Here is an 8442-nt window from a genome sequence, read left to right as displayed (position 1 = left end):
GTTTGAACGTGGAAAAGGATGCTTTGGGCAGACGCTGGGGCAGGCATGGAGCTGGAGGAGGTGAGCCTTCCTGGAGGGCGGGTGGGACTGGAGAGGTCAGGCCCTCCAGCAGGCAGCATGCTGGAATCACCTGAGAGCTTAAGAAAGGCCAGCGGCCAGGCCCACTTCCAGAGAAATCATCTGATTTGGGATGGGCAGATGAGAAATAGGGATAGGCAGAGGAAGTGGGGGCCTCCGAGTGGGGATGGGGCTGCGACAAGGGCAGCAGGAAAGCCGTCTTCTCAGAAGGGGTGCCCATTAGCAGACAACAAGATTCAAGATGCGAGGATTGGATGGGGCTTCGGATCTCCCGGTCTTTTCCACTCCGTAGGAGTCCAGGCCCTGACTTCCTCCTGCGTGGCTCCAGCAGCCTCACCCCGGCTGGTCGCCTGGACCCCAGGGGTTCAGGCCACAGGACCATCTCACGCGAACATCTCAGCGAAAGCCCAGCCTGCGCCCGTTTGGGTGGGGTTTGGTCATGACGATCTGTTGTTCTGAGGAACTTCTGCTGTGACTAAACCACTGTTTCTTTTACGTTGGCACCTGTCTGTTGAACCAGCCTCCTATCAAAGGCCATTTGAGGAAACTCAGACTGACGGAATTCTGCGTGAGTGAGTGAAAGCTCCTCTCTCTTTCCATGTAGAGTAGTAACAGATTCTACTACACACAGGTGTCTTATGACACTGAAGAGTCACCAACGACGAACCGCCCGCCCAGGGGGCTCTGCGAGCCCAAGAGGGTCCACAGTCGCCTCCTGATTGTGCAGTGGTGAAAGGAACAGGAGGGCGTGAGCACCATTTCCCAGGACTGCCTTCTCCCCTCATGCTGCTTGCTTTCCAAAGCTTCAGGGCTGATGTGGACGGTGAGTTTTCTTTGAAAAATTGATAACAAAGTGTGTTCCATGAGTCTTTCCTCTATGTGTTCTACATTCTTTAAAACATTTAGTTGACAAATAAAGATTGTATATATTCAAGGTGTCAAATGTAATCATTTGATATATGTATACATTGTGTAATGATTATCCCAATCAAATGAATGAACACACCATCACTACCGCTCCTGTACAGTAAATCCCAGCACTTCTTTACCTTGTAACTGAAAGTCTGTACCCTCTGCTCACCATCTCATTCCCACACCCTCCAGCCTCTGGCGACCACCATCCTAGTCTGTTTCTATGAGTTTGACTTTCGAGTCTGCATGGAAGTAAGATTTAACAGCCTTGTATTTTTGTGTCTGGCTTAATTTAACTTAGCCTAAAGTCTCCAAGATCATCTGTGCTGTCACAAACAACAGGATTCCCTTGTTTCTATCTGGCTGCAGAGTGGTCCATTGTGTATATAGACTACGTTTTCTTTATCCATTCATCTGCCGATGGACGTTTAGTTGTTTCCCTATCTTAGCTATTGTGACTAATGCTGCAATGAACATGAGGGTGCAGACATCTCTTCGACATATTGATTTCATTTCTTTTGGATAAATACACAGAAGCGACATGGCTGGATCATATGGTAGTTCTGGTTTCAGTGTTTTGAGAAATCTTTATAATGGCTGCATTAATTTATATTCCCAACAGTGTGCAACAGTGTGCAACAGTGTCACCTCCAGCACCTATTATCTCTTGTCTTTGCCAGAGTAACAGGTGTGAGGTGATGCCTCATTGTGGTTTGGATTTGCACTTCTCTGATGATTAGCGATGTTGAGTATTTTTTTATATGCTTGTTAGCCATTTGCATATCTTCTCTGGAAAAAATGTCTATTCAGGTCCTTTGTCCATTTTCAAAGTTGGGTTACTTTTGTTTGTTTCTGGTTTTTTTTGCTACTGAGTTGTATGAGTTCCTTATATATTTTGCAGGTTAACCCCCTTATCAGATATGTGCAAATATTTTCTCCCATTCCATAGGTTGCCTTCTCATTTTGTTGTTTCTTTTGCTGAGCAGAAAATTTGTAGTTTAATGAAATCCCAATTGTTTATTATTTTCTTTTGTTGCCTATGCATTTGGTGTCACAGGCAAAAAATCATTGCCAGGACCAATGCCATGAAGCTTTTCTTCTGTGTTCTAAGAGTCTTATGGTTTCGAATCTTACACTTAAGTCTTCAATCCATTTTGAGTTGATTTTTGTGTATGGTGTGAGATAAAGGTCCAGTTCCATTCTTCTGCATGTGGATATCCAGTTTTCCCGTTGTTATTTATTGAAGAGACTGTCCTTTCCCATTTGTTCTTGGCACCTTTGTTGAAAGTCAATTGGCTACAAGTGTGTGAATTGATTTCTGGGCTTTCCATTCTGTTCCATTGGTCTGAATGTCTGTTTTAATGCCAGTACCCTATTTTGGTTACTATAGTTTTATAGTATATTTTGAAGTCAGGTAGTATGATGCCACCAGCTTTGTTCCTCTTTTTCAAGGTTGCTTTTGCTATTTGGGGTCTTCTGTGATTCTATATAAATTTTAGGAATTTTTTTCTATCTGTGAAAAATGCCATTTATTTTGATAGGAATTACACTGAATCTGTAGATCACCTCGGGTACTATGGATACTGTAAAAATATTAATTCTTTCAATCCATGAACGTGCGATACCTTTACATTTGTATCTTCCTTTCCATCAGTGTCTTACAGTTTTTGGTATATAGATCTTTCATCTCCTTGGTTAAATGTATTCCTAAGTATTTTATTCTTTTTGATGCTATTGTAAGTAAAATCATTTTAATTTCTTTTTGGGTAATTTATTTTTGGTGTATAGGAGTGCACCTAATTATTATGTGTTGATTTTGTATTCAAAATCTTTACTGAATTCATTTAGTAAGTGAACTATTCATTAGTTCTAAGAGTATTTTGGTGGAGTTCTTTTGGGGTTTTCTGTATGTAAGATCATGGCATTTGCAAACAGAAAATTTTGCTGTTTCCAAATTGGATGCCTTTTATTTCTTTCTTCCTTTTATTTTTTTTTTCTATTTGTTTTCCTTGGGGCAGATGTCATGGTATAATTGATGTAATAGAGGAACTTAAAGGTGGACATTCAGTGTGCAGAAAACTGATTATTGTTTTGCAACATCTGTTCTCCCTCTCCTACGTAGAATTTTTAGGTAGGCATATTTTCATCCTCTCATACATCTGGATGTGGCCACCTGACTCTTTTCTGTAGAATAGAGGCAAGGGGTCGAAACGTTCAATCGTGGCTTGTGCCTTTAGATGGAGGGATCATGTCTTGCCCTCTCTTTTCCTCCTTCCCACTGTCTGCTCCAGCAGGAGCTGGTGCAGAGATCTTGGCCTATGAGATAAAACTAAAAGGAAGAGGCTCATAATGGAAGGAATCCAGGTCCCAAATGATACAGGAGCCCCCACACCAGCCCTGAACTTGCTGCTCAGACTTCTGTGTGAAGAACAAATGCGTAAACCTTCACCCTGTGGAAGCCTTGATCATTTTGGTCACAGTAGCTTAGACTTATCCTCACTAATTAATACACTGTTGATTAAGGATCCTGAACATTTCTAGCATGACTTATCTGGCCCAGACACCAAAAAAATAACAAGAAAAGAATGAACTTGACTTTCTCTAAGTCACATGGAGGAGTTAACTGTTCTTCAGGTCAGAAGGGCTCACTCAGCTGACCCTCTTCCAGGTTAAGAATGTGGCACAACAAGTTCTGTCTTTTTCTACATCAGACAAGGTTACGGTGTTTTTCCCACTGGCCAACTTCCTGCTGTGGCCTGAACTTGATACAGGCCTGGCTTTTGCTTTTGGCCATAGGGAAAAGGCTCCCAAAGCAGGATCTCCTGGAACTATTTGTTGACGAATGCAAAGACCCCGAGGGAGATCTGGGTTACCCAAGCTTGTGAAATGATTGCTATCAAATTGACTTTTTTTAGGATAAGCCTCCCTGAGAGGACTAGTTGTAGGGCTTAGGGAGGACTTAGGGGGTGGGAGCAGGAACAGGAGAACCTCTACTGCTGACCCCAGAGCAGGCGCCCGGGGAGCAGAGGTATTCCAATTTCTTCCCTCCTTTCTCGTAAGTGCTGGGCATGAGAGGTCTGAGCAATGGCGCCTCTTTTTCCCATCCAAGTTCCGACCTATGAGTCAAAATAGTCAGCAAAGTGGACTGTAATTAATTAAGCTGATATTTTAAAGCACGGATTGTACGTGTAGGTAATCCTATGCTGATTCCCAGAATGAGGCAGCCTCCCACTGCAGCCCTGGAGGGACAAAGCAGAGCGCCCCCTCATGGACAGCTTCCTGCAGCTGGCCTGTGCTCGTGGAAGCATGGTGGCCAGCAGCGTCCGGAAGCCAGTAGTTCCCTTGACGCCCTCCTGGGGAAGTCTCATCATGCAGTGCCTTCAGCAAGCCACCTCCCTGTGCACAACTTCCCTGGCACCCCTGGAAGGCATATTCCAGCAAGTTCTCCACAGGGACTTCTCTGCTGGGCACTGCGCCGGGGCCACGCTGTCTCCAACAAGGTCTGGACTTAGCCCTGAGGAGTAGCTCTTCCTCGGACTCTCTGTCCCAGGAGTCTTGGCTGCTCCCTACATTTGCCCTTCCAACTCTTGGATTCTACAGGTGTTTGACTATCAGTCTTATCTCTAACCTTCAGGATCTGGAAGCGACATCTTTTTTGTATTGATTGGGTCCAGGGAGAAATGCTGAGATACCATGTCACACCCACTAGAATGGCACGATCAGAAAGATTACAGGTGTTGTTGAGGGTGTGGAGAAATCAGAATCCTGGTACACTGCTAGCGGGAATGTCAAATGGTGCAGCCACTTTGGACAACAGTCTAGCTCCCCAAAGAGCTACAATTGGAATTCCTGTATTGCCCAGCAATTCCCCTCCTAGGCATATACCCAAGAGAAATGAGGAGCTGTGTCCACACAAAAACTGGGACATGAATGTTCACAGCAGCATTATTCATAATAGACAGAGTAGAGACAATCCAAATGTCCACCAACTTATGGATGGATAAGCAAAATGTGGTCTATACTTAAAATCAACACTACTCAGCTATAAGAAGGAATGAAGTACTAACGCATGGGACACCATGGATGAACCTTGAAAACGTTCTTCTGAGTGAAGGAAGTCAGACACAAAGACCACATATTAGGCCAGGCATGGTGGCTTCGGAGAATTGCTTGAGGCCAGGAGTTTGAGACCAGCCTGGGTCATACAGCAAGACCCCGTCTCTACAAAAAATTTAAAAATTAGCTGGGCACAGTCACGCACCCTGTAGTCCCAGCTCCTTGGAAGGCTGGGGGATCACTTGAACCCAGGAGGTTGAGGCTGCAGTGAGCCAAGATGGTGCCACTGCACTCCAGCTGGGTGACAGAGCAAGACATTGTTTCTTAAAAACAAACAAACAAAAACTAAAGGCCATATATTGCATAATTCCATGTATATGAAAGTCCAGGCCAGGTGCAGTGGCTTATGCCTGTAATCCTAGCACTTTGGGAGGCAGAGGTGGGCAGATCACCTGAGGTCGGGAGTTCGAGACCAGCGTGACCAACATGGTGAAACCTCGTCTCTACTAAAAAATACAAAAATTAGCCGGGCATGGTGGCGCATGCCTATTATCCCAGCTACTCAGGAGGCTGAGGCAGGATAATCATTTGAACCCAGGAGGCGGAGGTTGCAGTGAGCCAAGATCACGCTGTTGCATGCCAGCCTGGGTGACAGACCCAGATTCCATCTCAAAAAAAAGAAAAGAAAAGAAAAAAGGAAGTCCATAGAGACAGAAAGTAGATGAGTAGATGCTTGGGACTGAGGGAGACAGGGCGATTGTGTGGGGGAGGTGATAGGTTACAGGTACTGGGTTTCTTTTGGAGGCAATGAAAATGTTTTGAAATCAACTGGAGATGGTTGTGCAACTCTGTGACTATATGAGAAGCCACTGAATTGTTCACACTAAACAGGTGGATTGTTTGGTCTATGAATTGCACCTTTACCAAAGCTGTCAACAAGAAATCACCATGCGGGAAACCAGAAGGAGAAATACGGAGACCTCAGTGGGAAAGGCGAGAGGCCAAGTGCACACCAGGAACAACTGGCCTCCTGCCACGGAGGGGAGGCCGTGAGTGTCCCCCAGCAAGGGGAGGGGAAGGGGGAAGGCCTGGGTCCCAAGGCTGCCTCCCAGGAGCCGAGTGATGGCAGGCCACCACACGGCTCTCAGGCCTTTGCCCTCTATAGCACACGGACGAAGCCTCCTGTTTCACTGGGATGCAATGAAACATTAGACAAACATCTTTAAAGCCCTTTGTAACATGAATTATATAAATAGCAATGAATGAATCCTTTGGGAGGAACTCTAACTCCCCCTAAAGGTACTGTCAATCATTTTTTAAAGGGAAATGATCCCTAAAATTGGCAGGTCCTTACTTGGGTGACATAGTAGCAATTTTCCTCTCCAATATCAGGCAGCAGATATTTACTTTCTCACATTTTTCCATTTAATACAATTTCTTGCAACTGTTAGGCCAGTAAATAGTATGGACATAAATCTATGGTTGCTCTTCTAGAAATATTCAAATAATTCATTTGTGAATCTGCAGACCACCGTTGGATTCATGGACACTTTTCAAAGCATTTTGTCTTTTCAGTAAATGAAATAGTTTAGTAATGTCATGTTTAAAGGGCCAAGTGGCTGCAGTTTTCAATGCCTCTTGATGTATGAAACACCTTTCTCTAAAGGACCTAAGATGTATCTGCTTTTTGAATAAAACTTAGAAGTGACACTTAGAGAAAGTCTTTTGTTTTTAATAAATTTCAATATTCCTATCATGTACCATATTGCAATAGTCTGAAAAAAACTTCAGACTTGCTTTTAAAAAAACTGGTCCCAGATTACACAGGCTGAAACAGTATCTATTTACCATGCCTGTTTCCCACTTGAGAAGATCCAGCTTCATGCATGAGTGGGAACAGTTCTTCATTTTTTGCAAAGGGGTCACAGGGTCATTTCTGTCTTCATAACCTCTCCGCAAAAGTGGTTTGTGCTCTTCTGACACAGGAGGACGTGGAGGCTCAAGTTCACAGAACCAGCAGTTAGTTAGACCTATTAGGTCCAGGGTTTTACAAAACTGTTGTTTACATCAAAACAGCTAGTGGCACGCCAGCTCAGCTTCTCACATGCGGCAGTCTGGATGTGTGAAAACGTCCATGCCTCCCCACTGAGGCATTTGTCTGATCATGGGCCAGGCTTGGGCCGGGTGCTGGGAACGTGGAGCTGTCGAGATGGCCCTTGTGCTCCTGGAGATTCCACCAGGGACTGAGCTTGCAGAGATGGAGGTGAGCACTGGCACTTTCCCCAGGAGTCATCGGCCTTCTAGTAGAACACCGCTGTGATTTCCTCCAGATCACCCTCCCCTAGCACTTCCAGAGGTGACGACCTCCCACTTACTTCAAGGGAACCTGACTGCCCTGAGCCACGCAGGGTGCTGCAGGTTTTAGCACGGTGACTGCCGTAGGCTGCTTTTTGCTGCTGTAACACGATGCCCAAGACTAGGTAATGTACAGTGAGCAGAGATGTATTGGCTCATGGTTTGGGAGGCTGGGGGGTCTGAGGTGGAGGGGCCAGGACCTGGCGAGGGCCTTCTGGCTGTGTCATCCCACAACACAAGGGCTCAGAGAAGGGTAGAGAGAGCAAGAGGAGGCCAAACAAGCCTTGTTGTAAAGAGCCCACTCCTACAATAACAGCATTCACCCAGTCAGGAGGACAGGACCCTCATGGCCTGACCAGTTCAAGGTCCTGCCTCTTAATATGTTACAATAGCTATTAAGTTTCAACACGAGTTTGGGAGGAACCAGACATTCAAACCGTAGCACCTCTCAGCGTGGGTTCCTGCCAACGCGGGCCCATATGCAGCTCGCATGCACGAGACACCAGCAGCTCCTCTTAGGATTTCTGGGGGAAGACCATGCAGTTCTTCTTGCAGGATTAGAATCTGAAAGAAGGCATTTCTCACAGTTCTGATGGAGGAGTTGAGAGTTGGAGACACAAGCCCAGATAGCACTGAGTGCTGGGTCCAGCTGTACCTGAAGCCACTACCCTTGTCTTCTTTTTTTGTTTTTACTTTGAAATGACAGGAGACTTAGACAGAAGATGCAACAGTCATAGAGGGTCCCCAGACACACTTCGCCCAGCTGACCTCTTACGCAGCCACAGCACAGGGATCAAAACTAAGAGATTAACATCCGCGTAAAACCAACTATAGATTTTCCTCACGTTTCATCCGTTTGTGTTTGTCTGAGGTTTTTTCACAATGAGTGTGATGTTCCCAGAACTGGCACGTCCTCCTCAGGGCGTGGTGTCAGGAGTGCCTGGTGTGGATGTGTCATTACTGCTCAAGTTCATTTTGATCTGAGGGTGGCACCTGCCAGGTCTCTCCACTGTGAAGTTCCTGTTTTTCCCTTGGAAGGTG

The sequence above is a fragment of the Papio anubis genome, chromosome 19, assembly GCF_008728515.1.
Source record: "Papio anubis isolate 15944 chromosome 19, Panubis1.0, whole genome shotgun sequence".
NCBI lineage: Eukaryota > Metazoa > Chordata > Mammalia > Primates > Cercopithecidae > Papio > Papio anubis.
This window is presented reverse-complemented; position numbering follows the sequence as displayed.